This window comes from Netta rufina (genome assembly GCF_964035555.1).
Source record: "Netta rufina genome assembly, chromosome: Z".
In the NCBI taxonomy this organism is placed as follows: domain Eukaryota; kingdom Metazoa; phylum Chordata; class Aves; order Anseriformes; family Anatidae; genus Netta; species Netta rufina.
In genome coordinates this window covers 45,115,308-45,135,392 of record NC_140126.1, presented here as the reverse complement: position 1 = coordinate 45,135,392, position 20,085 = coordinate 45,115,308, and positions in this window count along the sequence as shown.

Below are 20,085 nucleotides of genomic sequence, written 5' to 3'. Positions count from 1 at the left end.
TTTTCCAGCTTTGGTGTGCAGTCTGCATGAGCATAGTTGGATGAACAGTCAGATACCTGAATTTCATGGGAAAGGGAATGATCCCACATGAAGAAAAAAAAAAAAAAAAGGCAATTCAAGTTGATAGAAGGTTGTAACATCCAGCCTATGCCTGCTGAGGACTTTTTGTGGTGAGATGTGACAGCTCAGTGTTCCATGCGATGCCAAGCACAGCCATCACACCTTGTCTGGAAGGCTCCACAGCAGAGCAAACAGGCTTTATGGTAGGTAGGTAGGTAGGTAGGTACTGTAATTCAGTTTTACAGCTAAGGAAACAGGCTTTGGAAATTGAAGGGCTCTGCAGTTCATTGAGTTAGTCCTCATTTATCCTGGGTACAGTCAGAAGAGAAAGTGGTTTACATTTAGATACACATAATAGTAATAAGAAATTTCCATTGGTACTGAGAATAAAATTCTTTTCCATCTTTTACAATGAATTCACCCTTAAAGATCTTCTGCTATTCTAAATGATTTGAAAGGCATTTACATCACCTTATTTTTAAAGTTTGGGGATAGATGCACACTTTACTCTTAAGCTTCTCATTTATTTCCAATGTGCCTTGTGTGATCTGCCCTCATTCTCTTCTCCCCTGACTGAAAACAAACTTGAGAAGTGCTCTGATCCTGTCAGATTTGTCTGCTACTAAGAGTTTAAAATTAAAGCTTGAATAGCCAGTCTTGGCAGCTCCAGTGGTTTTGCCTTTCGAAACCATATTTTATTCTCTTTTTCATGCATTGACATAGACATGCCTTTCAGATGTTCTTCAGCTACAGCTGTGTGCACTTGTATTGATAAACTAATCATGTAAACTCAAGCAAAATTGACTATCAAAGGGAAAGAGATAAGTAAAAATATATACTCCCACAGAAAAGAATAACATGGAAGAAAAAGAAGAGAAAATGAACTATTTTTAAAAATGGGCCATACTAGTGCAAATATTTTCTAAAGAAGACAATTGCACTCTGTAGGGAATGCAGTCATGATTATTACTTGCAGTTATTGAATAACTTTCATCTATCAGATATTTATAATGCATGCAGGATATGTGGGAACTAAGCATGTTTGAACAATCTTCTCTTACTGTATAATATCTTACAATTTATGCATAACTGGTTGTCTCATAGAGTACTTGATTTCTGTCATTCTCCAAGCGGGTCATTGTAAATGCCTTCTAGAATTTGCTTGCACTGATCGCTGAGGGCACACTGCTCGTTTTCTTGCTTTGCATATGTTTACTTACCTTGGTTTATGAAGCCTGACTGCCATTGGCACCTGTGGGAGGATGCTCCTGTAGAGCACACCTCACTCTGAGAACTGACATTGGGAATATGTTTGACATCCTTTAAATAAGAATTACTTCTGCTAACTGAGTACCTGACATGCTTTTTATGTTGCAGACATCTCCTGCTATATGACCAGGGCACCTGTGGGGGAAGGGAGAGGGGAACGGGAGGGGTGGGGAGAGAGAAGGAAAAAAAAAAAAAATCAGTTGCAAGAAACTGAGCAGCCTCTGCAGGTGTACAGCAGGCAAACAAAGACAACTTTTGGTTAATTACTTTGTCAAAGCTTTGTGACTGGAGAATGATTTTTTCCAGACAAGCCAAAAAGGATAATAGGATGTGGAGAGCAACAACAGGGGACGATAGAGATTAGCATCTTAATTCACCTGAGTGTGACAGTGGTCAAAAGAGATAAATCTAGAGGGTAGATGGATGTTTCTCAACACACCTTGTCAGCTTGTTTGGATACAGATTTGTGGCTGGAAAGGGGAGATATTGCAGTAGCTACTACAATCTGCTAAAACAGGAAACTTCCATGATGAATTCTGTGGGCCAAACTCCTGAGTGTTACTGTAAATCGCTTTACTCATTATTTTTTAAACAGAATATGTTTGGGGCTGCTAATTAAAACAGGTCATAGGATAGATCAAGATAGGATAGGAGGCAAAGGATAGCTGACTTAGTCAAGAGTTCATTATAAAGTTGTTAAAGTAGTTTATATTTTTTTTTTTTTCCCACTGGCTTTAACAGCTTGTTATGTGACCAGATTTAGTAACTTTAAATTTAGCAATTTTCTCACCCTCCTCCATTAGCTGATTGCACTGATACTACATTGAGCTGGTCCACTTATTTGCTGTTGCAAGTCATCCTCACTGGGCTGTCCTTTGACCCCATCTGGTTAAGAAAAATTAAGGTGGTCAGTCCTTGCCAGGAGAGAGTTGTGATGGTCATTTGAATGATCTAGCAAAAGAGCCCATGGTGTACGTCAATGTTTAGTGTTGCCTTAGAATCATAGAATAGGAACACAGAATAACCGGTGTTGGAGGGGATCCACAACAATCATTGAGTCCACCTCCCAGCTCCACACAGGACCACCCAAAAACCAAACCATGAGTCTGAGAGCACTGTCCAAACACTTCTGGAACTCTGATAGGCTCAGTGACATGACCACTTCCCTGGAGGGCCTATCCCAGTGCCCAACCGCCCTCTCAGTGAAGAACCTTTCCCTAACACACAACCTGGCCCTCCCCTGTCCCAGCTCTATGCCGTTCCCTCAGGTCTTGTTGCTGCCCCCAGAGAGCAGAGCTCAGCACCTGCCCCTCCGCTCCCCTTGTGAGGGAGCTGCAAGCCACCATGAGCTTGCAGAGCAAGCTAAGGGACATAAGTTGCTCCTTATATGTCTTGAAGTCTAGACACTTCACCACCTTTGCATAACTCCTCTGAATGTTCTCTAATAGTTTTATCTCCTTTTTATATTGTGGTGCCCAAAACAGCACATAGTACTCGAGGTGAGGGTGCAACAGCGCAGAGCAGAGCAGGACAACCTCTTCACTCAACAAGCTAGCAATGTCAGGCTTGATGCACCCCAGGATAAAGTAGCCTTTCTGGCTACCAGGGCACACTGCTGACTCATATTTGCCTTGACATGATCCAAAACCCCTAGATCCCTTTTTGCTGGGCTTCTCTCCAGCATCTCATCCCTCAGTTTGTATGGATAGCCAGGGCTGATAGAGACGACGGAGATGACGACGACGCTGGGCCATCAAGGATTCAGGAGGAGGAAGATGAGGATGCCGAAAAATCAACAGTAACTACCCGAAGCCTAAACGAGCGTGAGTTACGAGATGTGCGAAAAGATTTTGGTCGCTGTATAGGTGAGCAGCTTGTCACCTGGCTGCTCCGATGCTGGGACACTGGAGCCAATTGTGTGGAATTAGACGGCAGGGAAGCCAAGTGACTGGGATCCCTTGCTAGAGACACAGGCATTGACAAAGCAATTGCAGATGGAGCACAATCTCACAGCCTCTGGAGGCGTCTCCTCTCAGCTGTGAGGGAAAGGTATCCCTTCAAGGAAGAACATTTATGTCTACCAGGCAAGTGGACCACTATGGAGAAGGGAATCCAGTACCTGAGGGAATTAGCCATACGGGAAGTTATTTATGAGGATCCAGACCTCAGACAAACATCCAAAGATCCAGATGAAGTCAGGTGTACACGACCCATGTGGCGGAATTTTGTACGGAGTGCACCATCATCATATGCCAGCTCATTGGCAATAATGGCCTGGAAAGAGGATGAGGAACCCACAGTGCATGAAGTGGCTAAATAACTCCGGCAGTACGAAGAAAGTCTCTCCTCTTCCTTACAGGCCTGCGTCTCAGCTGTGGAGAAACTTTCTGAAAAGGTTCACCAACTTGAAGAGAATCTATCGTCCTCCCCATCTGAACCAACCAGTGTCCACCGACCAAAAGAGAACACTTGGGAGAAACTTTCTGAAAAGGTTCACCAACTTGAAGAGAGATTATTCTCCTCCGCACCTGTACAAAGCAGTGTCTCAGCTATCAGGGGTAGGCGTTCATCCACACAAGGAAGACGATATGGTGGGTACTCACCCCGTGCCACCCTGTGGTTTTACTTACGAGACCATGGAGAGGACATGAGAAAATGGGATGGAAAATCTACCGCGACCCTAGAGGCACGGGTACGTGAGTTGCAAAAGAAAACAATCAAGAGAAAGGGATTCTCTGAAAAGTTTGCTGCCCCAACTTCCAGCAGACAGTCCTTCAAACACAGAAACGAAGAAGATTCTGACCAGGATTAGGGGAGCCCTGCCTCCAGCCAGGGGGAGGAAAGGGACAATCGAGTTTATTGGACTGTGTGGATTTGATGGCCTGGCACATCAGACGCACAGAAGTGTAAGGCTTTAGTAGACACCGGTGCACAATGTACTATAATGCCATCGAGCTATAAAGGACCAGAGCCCATCTGTATTTGTGGAGTGACAGGGGGATCTCAGCAGTTGACTGTATTGGAGGCTGAAGTGAGTCTGACTGGGAATGAGTGGGAAAAGCACCGCATTGTGACTGGCCCGGATGCTCCATGTATCCTTGGCATAGACTATCTTAGAAGAGGATATTGCAAGGACCCAAAAGGGTTCCGGTGGGCTTTTGGTATAGCTGCCTTAGAGACAGAGGGCATTAAACAATTATCTACCTTGCCTGGTCTCTCAAAGGACCCCTCTGTTGTGGGGTTGCTGAGGGTCGAAGAACAGCAAGTGCCAATCGCTACCACAACTGTGCACCGGCGGCAATAGCGCACTAACAGAGACTCCCTGATTCCCATCCATAAGCTAATTCGTCAATTGGAGAGCCAAGGAATGATCAGCAAGACTCATTCACCTTTCAATAGTCCCATATGGCCAATGCGAAAGTCTAATGGCGAGTGGAGACTAACAGTGGACTATTGTGGCCTGAACGAAGTGACGCCACCACTGAGTGCTGCAGTGCCGGACATGCTGGAACTTCAGTACGAACTTGAATCGAAGGCAGCCAAGTGGTACGCCACAATTGATATCGCTAATGCATTTTTCTCCATCCCTCTAGCAGCAGAGTGCAGGCCACAGTTTGCTTTCACTTGGAGGGGAGTCCAATATACTTGGAATCGACTGCCCCAGGGGTGGAAACACAGCCCTACCATTTGCCACGGACTGATCCAGTCTGCGCTGGAGCAGGGGGAAGCTCCTGAACACCTGCAGTACATCGATGACATTATTGTGTGGGGTGACACAGCAGAGGAAGTTTTCGAGAAAGGGAAGAAAATAGTCCAAATCCTTCTGAAAGCCGGTTTTGCCATAAAACAAAATAAAGTCAAAGGACCTGCACGAGAGATCCAGTTTTTAGGAATAAAATGGCAAGATGGACGTCGTCAAATCCCAATGGATGTGATCAACAAAATAACAGCTATGTCTCCACCAACTAACAAAAAAGAAACACAGACTTTCCTAGGTGTTGTGGGGTTTTGGAGAATGCACATCCCAAATTACAGTCTGATTGTAAACCCGCTCTACCAAGTAACCCGTAAGAAGAATGAGTTTGAATGGGGTCCTGAACAACGACAAGCCTTTGAACAAATCAAGCAGGAAATAGTCCATGCAGTAGCCCTTGGGCCAGTTCGAACAGGACCAGATGTAAAGAATGTGCTCTACACTGCAGCCGGGGAGAACGGCCCCACCTGGAGCCTCTGGCAGAAAGAACCTGGGGAAACTCGAGGTCGGCCCCTGGGGTTTTGGAGTCGGGGATACAAAGGATCTGAGGCCCGCTATACTCCAACTGAAAAGGAGATATTGGCAGCACATGAAGGAGTTCGATCTGCTTCGGAGGTGGTCGGTACTGAAGCGCAGCTCCTCCTAGCACCCCGATTGCCGGTACTAGGCTGGATGTTCAAGGGAAGGGTCTCTTCTATGCATCATGCAACTGATGCTACATGGAGCAAGTGGGTTGCACTGATTACTCAGCGGGCTCGAATAGGAAACCCCAGTCGCTCAGGAATATTGGAAGTGATTATGGACTGGCCAGAAGGCAAATACTTTGGGATATCATCAGAGGAGGAGGTGGGTCATGCTGAAGAAGCCCCACTGTACAACCAGTTACCAGAGAATGAGAAGAAATATGCCCTGTTCACTGATGGGTCCTGTCGTATTGTGGGGAAGCATCGGAGATGGAAGGCTGCTGTATGGAGTCCTACACGACGAGTTGCAGAAGCTGCTGAGGGAGAAGGTGAATCGAGTCAGTTTGCAGAAGTGAAGGCCATTCAGCTGGCTTTAGACATTGCTGAACGAGAAAAATGGCCAGTTCTCTATCTCTACACCGATTCATGGATGGTAGCAAATGCCCTGTGGGGATGGTTACAGCAATGGAAGCAAAACAACTGGCAGCATAGGGGCAAACCCATCTGGGCTGCTGCATTGTGGCAAGATATTGCTGCTCGGATAGAGAACCTGGCTGTGAAAGTACGTCACGTACATGCTCATGTGCCCAAGAATCGGGCTACTGAAGAACATCAAAACAACCAGCAGGTGGATCAGGCTGCTAAGATTGAAGTAGCTCAGGTGAACCTGGATTGGCAGCATAAAGGTGAATTATTTATAGCCCGATGGGCCCATGACACCTCAGGCCATCAAGGTAGAGATGCAACATACAGATGGGCTCGTGATCGAGGGGTGGACCTGACCATGGACACTATAGCACAGGTTATTCATGACTGTGAAACATGTGCTGCAATCAAGCAAGCCAAACGGTCAAAGCCTCTTTGGTATGGAGGACGATGGCTGAAATATAAATATGGAGAGGCCTGGCAGATTGATTACATCACACTCCCTCAAACTCGCAATGGCAAGCGCCACGTACTTACAATGGTGGAAGCAACCACCGGATGGCTGGAAACATATCCTGTGCCTCATGCCACCGCCCGGAACACTATCCTGGGCCTTGAAAAGCAAGTCCTATGGCGACATGGTACCCCAGAAAGAATAGAGTCAGACAATGGAACTCATTTCCGAAACAACCTTATAGACACTTGGGCCAAAGAACATGGTGTTGAGTGGGTGTATCACATCCCCTATCATGCACCAGCCTCCAGGAAAGTTGAACGATACAATGGACTGTTAAAGACTACATTGAAAGCAATGGGCGCTGGGACATTCAAAAATTGGGATACGCATTTGGCAAAGGCCACCTGGTTAGTCAATACTAGGGGATCTGCCAACCGAGCTGGACCTGCCCAATCAAACCTGTTACGTACTGTAGATGGGGATAAAGTTCCTGTAGTGCATGTAAGAAATATGCTGGGTAAAACAGTCTGGGCTACTCCTGCCTCAGGAAAAGGCAAACCTATTCGTGGAATTGTTTTCACTCAGGGACCTGGATACACATGGTGGGTGATGCAAAAGAACGGAGAGGTCCGGTGTGTACCTCAAGGAGATTTAATACTGGGTGAGAATAGCCCGTGAACTGAATTGAACCATGTTAATTACTATATAATACTGTATGTTATCACTACTATGACTACTATAGGTGACTAATTAGAATGTATGTAAAAGAGTGTAACCTGAGCATGACATAAATGGTATGGAATAAGGGGTGGATAGATGTCCTGGTTTTAGTTAGAACAGAATTAATTTTCTTCCTAGTAGCTGGTGGAATGCTGTGTTTTGGCTTAGGATGAGAAGAGTGCTGATAACACCCCGATGTTTTAATTGTTGCAGAGCAGTGCTTATACCAAGCCAAGGACATCTCAGCCTTTCGCTCTGTCCTGCCAACAGGCAGGCTGGGGGTGCAGTAAGAGCTGGGAGGGGACAGACCCAGGACAGGTGACCCAAACTAGCCAAAGGGGTATTCCATACCATCTGACATCATGCTAAACAATATATAGGGGTGGCTAGCCAGGGGGAGGGGGCCGGACTGCTCGGGGTTAGGCTGGGCATTGGTCAGCGGGTGGTGAGCAATTGCATTGTGCATCACTTGTTTGTACATATTATTATTACTTTCCTATTATCACCATTGTATTATTATTATTATTATTATTGTTATTATTATTTTGTTATTATTATTTCCTGTCTTATTAAACTGTCTTTATCTCAACTCACGGGCTTCACTTTCCATTTCCCTCCCCTGTCCCAGAGAGGGAGGGGGGAGGGTGAGTGAACGGCTGCGTGGTATTTAGCTGCCGGCTGGGTTAAACCACGACACCCTGCCACAGGTACAGAACCCAGCACTTATTCTTGTTAAACTTCATGCAATTGGTGATTACCCAGCCCTCCAGAGATCAGTCTGTCTGATCTCTCTGCAAGACCTCTCCCCCCTCAAGGGAGTCAACAGCTCCTCTTAGTTCAGTATCATCTGCAAACTTATTTAGTATGCATTTGAGTCTGATCTTTTAGATAAACATTGAAATTTGGCCCTAAAATTGAGTTCCTTGGAACTATACTAGTGATTTGTCAGCAGCGTGATAAAACACTGTTTTCTACATTCCTTCATGCCTGACCAGTTAGCTAGTTGTTCACCCATCACATTATGTACTTGTCTAGCTTCTGGACATTTTGTCCACAAGTTACTGTAAGAAACAGTATAAAAAGCTTTGCTAAAGCTCCAAATATAAATATATTCCCAGGTCAGCTAGGTGGGTAATTTCCTTTTTTTAAAAGGAAATTAAGCCAGGAGACATTCCCCTCGTGAACCAGTGTTGGCTGTGATCAAAGGCTGTCTTATCTTTCAAGTGTTTTTCAATAACTTCCTGAATAATCTCCATATTTTTACCAGGCACTGAAGTGAGACTAGCAGGCTTGTAGTTACAAGTGTCTTTTTTTCTAACCTTTCTTGAATACTGGGACAATATTTACCAGCTTCCCATCAACTGGGATCTCTCCAGATTCACAAAGCTGTGGAAAAAGAATTGAGAGAGGTCTTGTTATGACATTAGCCATCTCTCTATTTACCCTGAGATGAATCCCTTCAAGCCCCATAGACTTATATGTATTGAGCTGGAGAAGTAAATCCTGCACAAGTTTGGAATTGGTGGGGAGCTTATCATTCCCAGTCATGGTCCTCCAGCTCAAGGCTCCATTCCCACAGTCATGGTCCTCCAGCTCAAGGCTCCAGGGATGCTAGGGCCCATCATCATTTTTGAAAACAGAAGTGAAGATGACAGTAGGTATCTCTGCTTCCTCTACATACTTATTTGTGAGGTGACCATCCCCATCAAGTAACGGACCCATGTTTTTGCTGGTCCTCTTTTTGCTGTTAAGATATTTTTAAAAACCCTTTTCATTGTTCCCCACAGAGCTTCTACTCTAATACAGCTTTGGCCACGCAAAATATCTCCAATTATAACAATAAAATAATAATAATAATAATAAATCCTCATATATTATTGCTTCTGACTTTTGATACACCATCCTTTCTCAGTGTTTCTTTGTCTTCCACTTCATTTTTTTCTAGAGTATTTTTAAGAAACTATTCAGTTACATTCCTGTCTTAATGGAGTTATGATGGGATGGGTTCAGTATTTCAGAGAAGACCTGTTCTTCTGGTTGTAAAAGTTACTTCAAAACGTTATAAATACATACTTTTTTTTTTTTTTTTCTGGGAAGGCTCACCATAGCCGTAAACATGTGGTACGTAAAAAAGGTGGCCAAGATGCCTCTATATTCCAGATCAGAATAGGCTCTCAAGATTTACATTAGTTGCACAATGAATTCTCTCTCCATGGAAGATCTATATAGCCCATGGCTGGTCTAGAAAATATTGCTGAAATTGAGCTATAAAAGCATTTTGAATAGTACTGTAATTCCTCAGACTACGGGCAGGAACAGAGACCATTAGTGGGGTCTGTGTTCTCAGACACTTCTTCAAAAACTCTAACAAGAATTTCTGTTCAAATACCTGATTTGCAGATATTTTAATTCTGATCAAATATATCATAGGACCAAACATAAAATAGATCCCCAGGAAGGAATAAAGTACTGTGGAAGAGCCTTGTGTGGAAGTACAGTGCCTCTGCTAGATAGATAGAAGTTCACATCTACTCCAAAGGGAAACTTACTGTGGAAAATACCACAATTTAAATGAAAAAAAAAATTCCATGTGTTGATCCAAGGAATGTCAGGACAAGCTATATTGCATATGCTCCATATGCTTTCTAGTCAGTTGTTCCAGTTCTCACCTCTACTGAACACAGCCATATGAGGCAAGGAAAGGCAGATGAAAAGCAGTTGAATTGTTGTTATCAGTGTGCAAGAGGCTGGGCAAGTGCCTAAGCTGGAGGAAAATAATCTAATATTGAAAAACAGTTTGGGGGGCGGGGGAGGAGGGAGGGGGCAGTAGGAAAGGAGAGAATAGAGAAGAGAGACAGGAGAGGGAAGGAAACAAAGAAAGTCCTAGAAGGACTAACAAGAATCTTCAATAGATAAATTAAAAGTAATTGTAACTATGTTTTTAGTAAGGGACCAAGAATTCCAGTGATATTAATGAAGTTACATTGTGCCTATATTTATTTCTTAACAATGAAAGAGGAAGTTCATGTTCAACTCTGGGAGAAGAAATTTGCTTCAACCTTAACTCTGTCACTAAACCTTTGCAGTAAAACTCTTATCATTCTAAGTTATGAGTATTGAGAATTACTCATCAGTAGTGACTTAAAAAACTGCTACCTGTTAAAAGGACATATTGCATGCTGAGTGCTTTAGAATACTGAATTCAAGATTCAAAGCACAGAATATGTGCTTTGGTCATTTAAGTTGTTCAATCAGATAACTAACACATTTGTGTAAGAATCAGAGCTTCAGGGAGGTTAGGGGCATCGAGGATGCTGATCCATTTCCCCTTAATATATTCTGCAATCCCCCCGACCACCCCAATCTCCCCTTTTGTAATACGACAGCTATGCCAGAGTGAAATGCTGTGTTATGTTCACCCTGCTTTTCCACTGTTCCTTAGGCATCTCATATAAGCTACTCTTCAAAAGAAGTACAGGTTAAGTGGACTGTGTCTGACTTGGTCAAGTAATCTTGTCAAGAAATTGGTAAGATTAATGAGATCCTGAGAATACTTGAACAAGAAAGCTCTTACTTCCTAGCAATGTCTTAATCTTTTCAGGCCACTGGGAAATACAAGAACAGAAAGTCTAATTGGAGTCAGGAACAAAGTAAGCAAGAGAGAATTTTATTCTGTTCTCAATGACAAGAAGTCTTCCGTGGGGAGAAAGGGTGGTCAGGGATTCTAAAATTCTGTTTCTTCCAGAGTTATTAGATAAAACAGAAGTAGAGAACAATGTATGGAGCTCTATGCTCAGCAGTGGGCTAAAACACTCAAGCCAGTTATTTTGGGAGGAATACAAATTTTGCGTTCCATTTGCGCTCCTTTTGCATAGCAATTCCACTGTGAAACAGAATGAAGAACTGTTCTAGCACAGTATGCCCAATGACTAAGGCATGTCCTGTGAAGTTAAGAGGGCTGAGTCCAAACTATAATCAGAAGCCCCCAGACAGTACATATCCCATATCTTAGGCAAGTACTATAGATACTGTACAATTATGCAAATGGACAGCAGTTGCTCTTTCCTTCCTAACTCTATTAAATATGTAGGGTGTTGTGGCTTTTGTTTGTTTGTTTTGTTTTAATCTGTGCAGTGTCAGGACTTCGTACAGCCTTCTCTTCATGTTTGTAGGACCCCATTATTCTTCTTCACAATCAAAGTCGTTAGGCAGTTAATAGAATTCCTATTTTATTTTTTTTTCTCTCTGTATAACTGAATTAATATCCCATGTCCTCAATACCTCCATTGCATAATGATGCTTCACACACATGGAGACATAACTATTCAGCATACAGACATTCAGATGATGAGTGCTACAGATGTAACATAGTCATAGAGATACAAGAGCAGGTTTGCTCACTCGTTTACCTTTTATAGCAGCACTGAAATATTTCATGACTCTATCTCCTTTCATCCTGCTCAGAATTTTCATATATATATTTGATCTTTCTGTATTTTTTGGCCGCTGTACATGAAATGAAATCTATCTTAAGTCTGATTTGTTTCTTGAATTTTTCAATATGCATGTTTTTTAGCAAGCAAAAAGTGTTACAGTGTTTCTGAAAGTCATCTGGAAAGGTGGGAACCACAAAATATTGCAGACATAACCTCTTTCATTTAGCAGGAATATTGATGTATAAATATACTAAAGATACAGCCATGTTAAAAGCAATGCAACAATTTCAAAAGAGCACTTTTGCTCTTCACTGTTTTTATCAAATCTGTAGTTTCATCAGCCATTAGTCTTTCCTGTCTCAAAAGGACTATCCCTTTGCTTCATGACAATGTGTAACTGGACAGATTTGAATTCTTAATATATCATGTAGTACATTTGTCAAGAGCTAACGTCTACTTGTGGAATTAATCAGAAAATGAGGTAGCTATGATACCTAGCTTCTTCTGGTGGCTAAAATTTTCTTGACTTTTTCACCCCACAGCAGCTATCTGATCACTTCTTAACATTGATGTATAAATATGTCAGAAAACCAAATTCTTAAGAAAAAGACAGTCCCCTTCAAAAAATCTTGTTGATTTTTGCTATTATTAACTTCACTGAACTTTCTCCTCTATGAGTAAGATGTATACATATTCATGTGATATTGGCCATATGAATAAGAAACTTACACCAGGATTCTGTGTATAAAGGCTGTCCAGAGAAAAGTGGAGATAGAAATTCACTTCAAATTTTGAGTTAGTCTTCTGTCCCTCAAATTAAAGGATGCTAAATAAGTTCATAAAACTTATTTAGCATTTATTTAGTTCATAAAATAAAATAGAATCCATCTGTATGCAGTCTATATTTAAAATGTGATTTATTCAGTTTTGCAAACATAAACAGTATCCTTTTAAGGGGATGCATCTTTAAAATCTTGTTCTGTCTTGCAAACACGGCATTGTTGTTCCTACTGTACTCATTCAGATAATGTTGCTGTAAAGCATAATAAGGTGATTCAATAAATTACTGGGAAGTATGTTTCCATGAACAGTAAATCAACAAAGATTGCTCAGAAGTATTAAAAAAGCAACAAAGTGCTTTGATATATCTGAGGAAAACCTAAACTGATTCAGTGCAGATATTACTCTTGTTTAGTTGTTGCTGATGTTGTGCTTTGCACTATTGAAAAAGTGGAACACACAGACACTAGTTCAAAGGTCTTGTAGTTTTGTGTATCACAGCAGAATCAGTCTTCAAATGACGGAGCTTTATAAGGAGGAATAAGAATTTTGAGATATTATCACAATGAATTTTCTTGTGTATGCCAAGGGATGGTATTTGTACCTCACAAAAGAGAGGCAGACACCTCCGTTTCTCTGCTGAGCTTACTTTGTACCTGTCCTTTGATAACCCTGTACTCAGCTGAGGGTCTGGGGAAGATTTGGGGTTATTAGCAAGTAGTCACTGGAATCCTGGTTAATTTATGTATTGATCTTCTTGAGATAATAAAAAGGAAACTGTTTCTCTTGGTCTCCTCACTGCCTCACTGCCTCTTTCTTTGTGAGGGATCTTCAAAGGAACCTCTGTGTCCAGTGCAAGTGATGTAGTAGATGACCCACAATTCTCAGCATAACATACCTATATTCAGAAGATCGTACAAAACATTGGTTACATGAATTAGAAGTGAAACAGATTAACTTCTTCACTAAATGTATGAATTATTTCATTCATTTCTCCTGATTTGCATTGGAAATTTAAAAGCATGGTTAGCATTTTTGCTTCAGTCAAATTCTTATATAGAGCACTTCACATACATGTATTTGCTGGAATTGTGTTTTGCAGCCTAACTATGCAACACAGAAAATATTGCCTGATATTCTTGCCAAAGCAGTCTCTTTTCTCCAAGTTTTCTTCTTTTGTGGTAATGGCAGAAATAGGAATGTAAAATTACAGTAATCTGAAAGTTTACTTCTTTTAAAAGCTTGGGACGTGGAATGACCAATTGTACCTACAAAGTGTTATTTTATAATTAAATGTTACTTAGAATCACAGATTATTTTTTTTCAAGTTAGAAGTGAACATTATACCTTATTAGCAAGCTTTCTAACATTTTTCACTAAGTTGTATCTCCAAAATAAATAAATAAATAAATATATCCAATTGAGTTAAAGCCAACTTGATGGATTCCATTGCTTCCCTTGGCAGGAAAAGAGAGTGACTTGTCTTTCATTGATGGAATTTGTGAAGCTGATAATTTCAAATAGAGAGAGAGGAAGAGTGAGAGGGAGAAACCAAAAAGTTTAGGGATGATTTCAACTAGTTTCTTCACCTCCTTTTGATTTACTGTGATAAAAAAATACTGTATTTATAAACAAGTTATCAATGCAGTATTTTGAAAAAAAATATTTATTTATTTATTTATTTATTTATTTATTTATTTTCTTATAGAATGCATTTAGGGAATGGTAGGAATAAAAAACAGTGTGCTGGCTATGACTGCAGCACACTTGCTCCATGGTTGAGGCATTGTTCTGTACTCCTCAGCTTCAATTAGGGATGTTTTTTAGGATAGAAGAATAAACTATTCCCAGCACTTTCAAATGTTATACAGAAAACCCAAGCTGTGGAAAGCCCTGATCACTTGACAGTTACAAATCTAGTAGTTTATATTGTAATGAATTGGCCCTTGACCACTGACGTGACAGTAATCATAATGTGTAAATCTCGAAGCCTGAGTGTGAGAGCTTTGAGGCTCCCCTTAGACGTCTAAGGTGGAATAGTGAAAAAGAGGGAGGCAGTCTGTTAGGCTTTTCTCAGCCCTGCAGCATTTGTGTAGAGTATTGAGGCTTTGCTAATGCTGCAATAGAACTATAAATTTCTTTATTCTCCATGTGAATCTCTAATTAGTGAATATCAGTATTAGCTGTAATAAAACCATTTGCAAATACATGTAAAAACTACAAAGGTATCTGTCTGTATCAAAAATGCAAGACAGTTTTGTACCCTTTTATACAAGGAGTAAAAATAAATCATAAGTGTTTTACATGGGATTTTTTGAAGTGTCCATTCAAATTATTTCAACTGTTCCTGAACAAAAGTTGCTAAATTCAGTCAAAATTAAACCCTAAATCAAATACCTCTTTCCTTCATTCTATTTTTGACTCATGCAATTAGGCTGTTAGAATAACTAGATAATGTTTGTTACAATGATACTTAACGTTTATTAAAGTAAAAATCATTGAAAGGTAAATATAGCTCTTCAGGTTCTAATCGGTGTGTGTATGTGCTGTTGAGACTGTTAGCTACTTTGGGGTTTGAAACAATTACAGAAGACCAGTAAAGTCTAACAAATGTTCAGCAAAACTGCAGGCTGATGTTTCAGTGTAGTCTGGAAGACAAAAAAAAAAACAAATGCAGACAGCTTGTGAAATGGATTTCCAGTAAAATGGAATGATTAACAAAAATATTTCACAGGTTGACCAAGAAGTATGCGGTGCATTTCCTTTCCTCATTTATGAAAAAAAAAAATAAAAAAAAAAAATAATTCTAATAGACTCCTTGTAAGAGATGAAAAGTAATAAAGTAATTTTGTCATGGCACAGATGCTGTACAGTTCGTAAAGAATAATTCATAGAAATAGTTCATAGATGTATCTGTAGTAACAACTGTGCTAAAATACAGAAAATAATAATTTTTTAAAGATCCCTTTGTTTATGGCCACGCTGTCTTTTGCAACACTGTCACATGATGCAGTGAAGCCTGCCAAAGGTCATCCAGAAGAGCATATATCACAAGGCAAGCGGATGTCTCTTTACGTCACTTTAAATAGAGACTGCTACTGTTTGAGCTGAGCTACAAATTCAATTCCCTTCAGTAGTTTAGGATAAATTTCTTTAGAGATCCTCATATATCCTTCTAGGTCAATTTGTCTTTTAGCACCAATTGAAGAGAAACACTCTGTGTTTCTAACACTGGGGTATATTTAAGGGGGCAATGCATCCACTTATTTCTTTAGAGATTATGTTAAAATCAGTGTTTTAGGATCAATAGAAGAAATTGAAAAGAATCCAAAGTGCCCTGCCAACTGTGGAAAGCCCTGATCACTTGACAGTTACAAATCTAGTAGTTTATATTGTAATGAATTGGCCCTTGACCACTGACGTGATAGTAATCATAATGTGTAAATCTCGAAGCCTGAGTGTGAGAGCTTTGAGGCTCCCCTTAGACGTCTAAGGTGGATTTCACCTCCAAATGCTGAAAGCAATCAAATTCTGCTGGGAAAATCAGCAGCAGTATGTTTGGATTGAAAGCACATTCCCCAGGAAGGGTTTTAAAATGAAGAAGAATGTGCTTTCTGTGCAGGCTGATGCAGCTGTGCTTTTTAACTATGTCTGGCAGGGAAACTGTGTGTACACAAGTTTCCTGAAAGGTGATTTCAAGGGAAAGAGATGAGGTGGAACCTCAGTGAAATTGGTGGCAGGGCTGGAACCAAAAAGAGCAAAGGACTGGTAGCTTCTGCCTGTCTTTATTCAGCTCATTGTTCCAATCACCCGCTGCAAGGGGAGTGGGTGCTTCTTAAGAGTCCTTGGCTTTCAGCTCAGTAGCTGCAGGTGACAAAGAAGAGATATCTCTGCATGAGTAGAAATAAACAAAGCCATCTGTACCCCCATGGCACACATTATTTGTCCCTTGGGTGTCTTGTAATTTCTTCCCTTGAGGTTGCTAGTCAGCATATTGCTTCTCCCTTCCTTCTGCATAATCATATCCTCCAAGTCTTTTTTAATTTTTATGCAAGTCTGATTTTCTACCAAATTCCATATCATGTCTTTCTCAGCTCTCATTTGATGCAGTTACAGGGTTAATCAATAACCAGCAAGCTTTCAGAAAGTATGCTATCTATTCTGAACCAACAGCTCTGCAGAATAGCATCCTCCAGCTTCACTCCATAAAACAATGAAATGTTTAATGAACTGCTGATTCCTTATCAGGGAAATAAATTCTGCATAGGCCCTGCATCAGCTGAAGCAGAGGTACCATCACTTAGGGGATGTCTTCTCTCAGATTTTTAGTGATCCCTTTCTCCCTCCAGGCTGTTGCTACCAACTCAAATAGTTTCAGTGTTGTGCAGGTTTGCAGAGAAAACTTAAACAAGAAATGTGAGAAAAAGCTTCAAAAAAAGTGGCTATTATTATTGTTATAACAGTAAAAAAAAAAAAAAAAAAGTACTGAACTTCTCCTTGGGATCTCAATCTGCCTGAAATCATACCTTTTATTTGTTTCTCTCCCAAAAGCCATATGAAAAAATGTTGAAGTAATGGTCATTGAATATACCTTTGGTATCTGTCGGAGATTCTATAGGCTTGTTGGGCATTTTGTTCAAAACACATGCTTTGATTCTCTCTCAGTTCTCAGGTTTGTAAAATGGAAATAATTGTTCTCACTCTTTTTTGAAGCACTATTTTAGAGAACAGGATTCAGTCCGCAATGCTACTCTTGTTTTTGTAACACTATACATAATGTCCATACATTTTCACAAAACACCTGTAGACGTTACACATTCTCCTTTCTCACAGTCAAAGCACAAGTGACCTAGCCATTACTGCAACTATACTGGAAAACGCTAAATTTATTGTGATAACTCTCCTCAAATGAACTCAAATAGCAGAGATCAAAGATGTATCATCTGTGCTCTAGTGCCACTATTAAATGCCATCAGTGTCCATGCTGTTTCTGCAGATGTGATGCAATGTACAAACAGTTTAATCAAAGTCCCATCCTAACCCTAATTTATCTTCTGCAGTCTTTTTGACACTGTTAGTCCAATATGTTGTATGACTTTCACTATGTTCCAAAGAAAATGCTTATTGTGCAGCCATGTAAATTAATTCTATATACTTTTCTCCTGATAAAAATAATACTTGGTATTCTGAGGTATATTATTAATAATACTCATGAAGATATGACAAAAAGAACATGCATTGAAATTGTAGAAACTTAGAACCAACTGGACTTTTTTTTTTTTTTTTTTTTTTTTTTTTTTTTTGACTTCAAGGGTGTGCTCAACTACATTCATCCTATGAAGAATTTAAAGAAAACTACAAGGCTTCAATTATACCCTTGTGCATAATGAAAAAAGCTGTCACTGCTCAGCTTCTTGCCTTTTAAATACTACCCATTGTAGAGAAATATGCTAGAGATTTTTTATAACAAAGGAATGACTGGAAGAAAAAATCCACTATGGCAACCAGCTTTCTAATAAAAGATAAGAAAAGCACACCAATTAAAGGCATGAGATAAAACAGAGCTAGAATTATAAGCCCTCAGACTGACACTTTCATTTACTACATCCCTACACATGCTGTGACTTAGTTTTTCTTTATATATAGTTGGTGAAAACCTCATGTAGCTTGACACAAGTTTGGTTTCTTTTACATATCTTTTCTCTATTTAAAAATGCTAAACTTTTTAGTATGCTGTGAATAGTACTTCCCTGAATTACTGTAAAATGGATTTTTAGTAAAGTGTGGGTATTAATATTTTGTTATTTAAAAGCTTGATATTTTACTGTGCATTCCTTGCCAAGTTTCAGGGTTCATTCTTGCTGTAGCATAGGTTACCTAAGAATTATTTGAAAATAATTATGTAAATAAAGTTTTTAATAAAGTTTTTTATGTTGTTATGTTGTTATTGATTTTTTTTTGCTGTCTCCTATTTCTATCTTCAATTTGGCTTATTGGTTGTCAAAAGTGTTGTAATCAGGAAGTTAAATAATGGGAAGGAGTTACATGTATAAAACCAGCAGACAGAACCTCTTCCTTGGTTAGATGCAAATCAAAAAAGTAAAGGAGGTAATTTCATCACACATATCTATTTTGTCCTTATGAATGTCCTTATGCATATGTGTATGGAGAGAGTACCTGTAGGATCTGGAAACTGAACAGTATGGTGGATTTGTTATTGGTGGTTTTTATTTGTTTTATCTAAGAACATTAGAAATTAGATTTTTTTAAATTGTTTTTACCAAGACAGAAAGTAAACATGCCATGAGGTATTTTTACATCTCTCCACATATCACATTGATTGCATCATGCATTTCATAGGTGCTCATTGCCTCAAAGTTGTATCATTTACCTGAATTCTAAGTAATGGGTGCAGCTGAATAAATAACTACGCATTAAAAAAAAAAAATAAAAATTCTTCTGCTTATTGCTGTGCACATCTGCATTTTAAGTGTCAAGGGATAGATTCTTAGATGGTGAAAGCCCTTCTGAAAGCCAGTTTGTACTGGCTGAGATTTGCTTGCTTCATACTTGCTTTCTTTGTGTAATCGTGATTGTGCTTGCAGGCCATGTAGACATAACTATTTGAACTGTTTTACCTAGAAAGCTTCCTAAGCATGTATGAAAGAAGGTATGGCAGTAGTGGTTCATACTGCATATGACAATTTAGCCAAGAAATATTGATTTGAGATCACAACCATCTTCCAAAGAATAGCATCCCAACTGCACAGCATTCACTGGAAAGGTACACATCACTCTCACGCTGAAAAATGAAAGGGGCAGGAGGATTGTTTTGCAGGGGGACAGTCAGTTAGAAAGACAACTTGTGCTGCATTATGTGGCTGATGTATGGACTATGCTAGGTATTTCTGGTCTGTCTTTTTCAGTGTGACCTTCAATGGGAAGAAGAGAAAATGAACTGTGTTAGGACTGTTCTAACAGTTCTGCAGATCCTTTTGCTATTCAGAGGACTCTGCAAGACAGACTCCTCCTGTTGCTTTTTCTTTTTGTGTGTGTGTGTGTTTTTTGTTTTGTTTTGTTTTGTTTTGTTTAGGAGAATTTGTGATAAATAATAAATAGCATTTTGATTCATTCTATGTATTATATGGCTGTAGGTACAGCAAGATTCTGTCAGCAGTGAATTTGTTTGCTATCAAACACATCTGCATTTCTAAAACGAATTCACATGGAAAATCTGTTAGATCTGAAAAGACATTCATTTTTTCCTAATGAGTAAATATGAATTTCTGCCTTCAGTAGGAATCAAAGCTACAAACCTTAGGTCAGAGGAAAACAGCTATATCATAGTTCAGTCAGCATCTCTATTCTCTGAGCTTCAACCTACTTGAAATTCTGGAAGTAGGGATTGTTGATGTTTTTATTTCCTTTTTAGTCCCTTGGCCTCTATTTGATTTATATGGGATTTTTGGTTCAGGAGTTCAGGTCCAAGGAGAAGAAAAT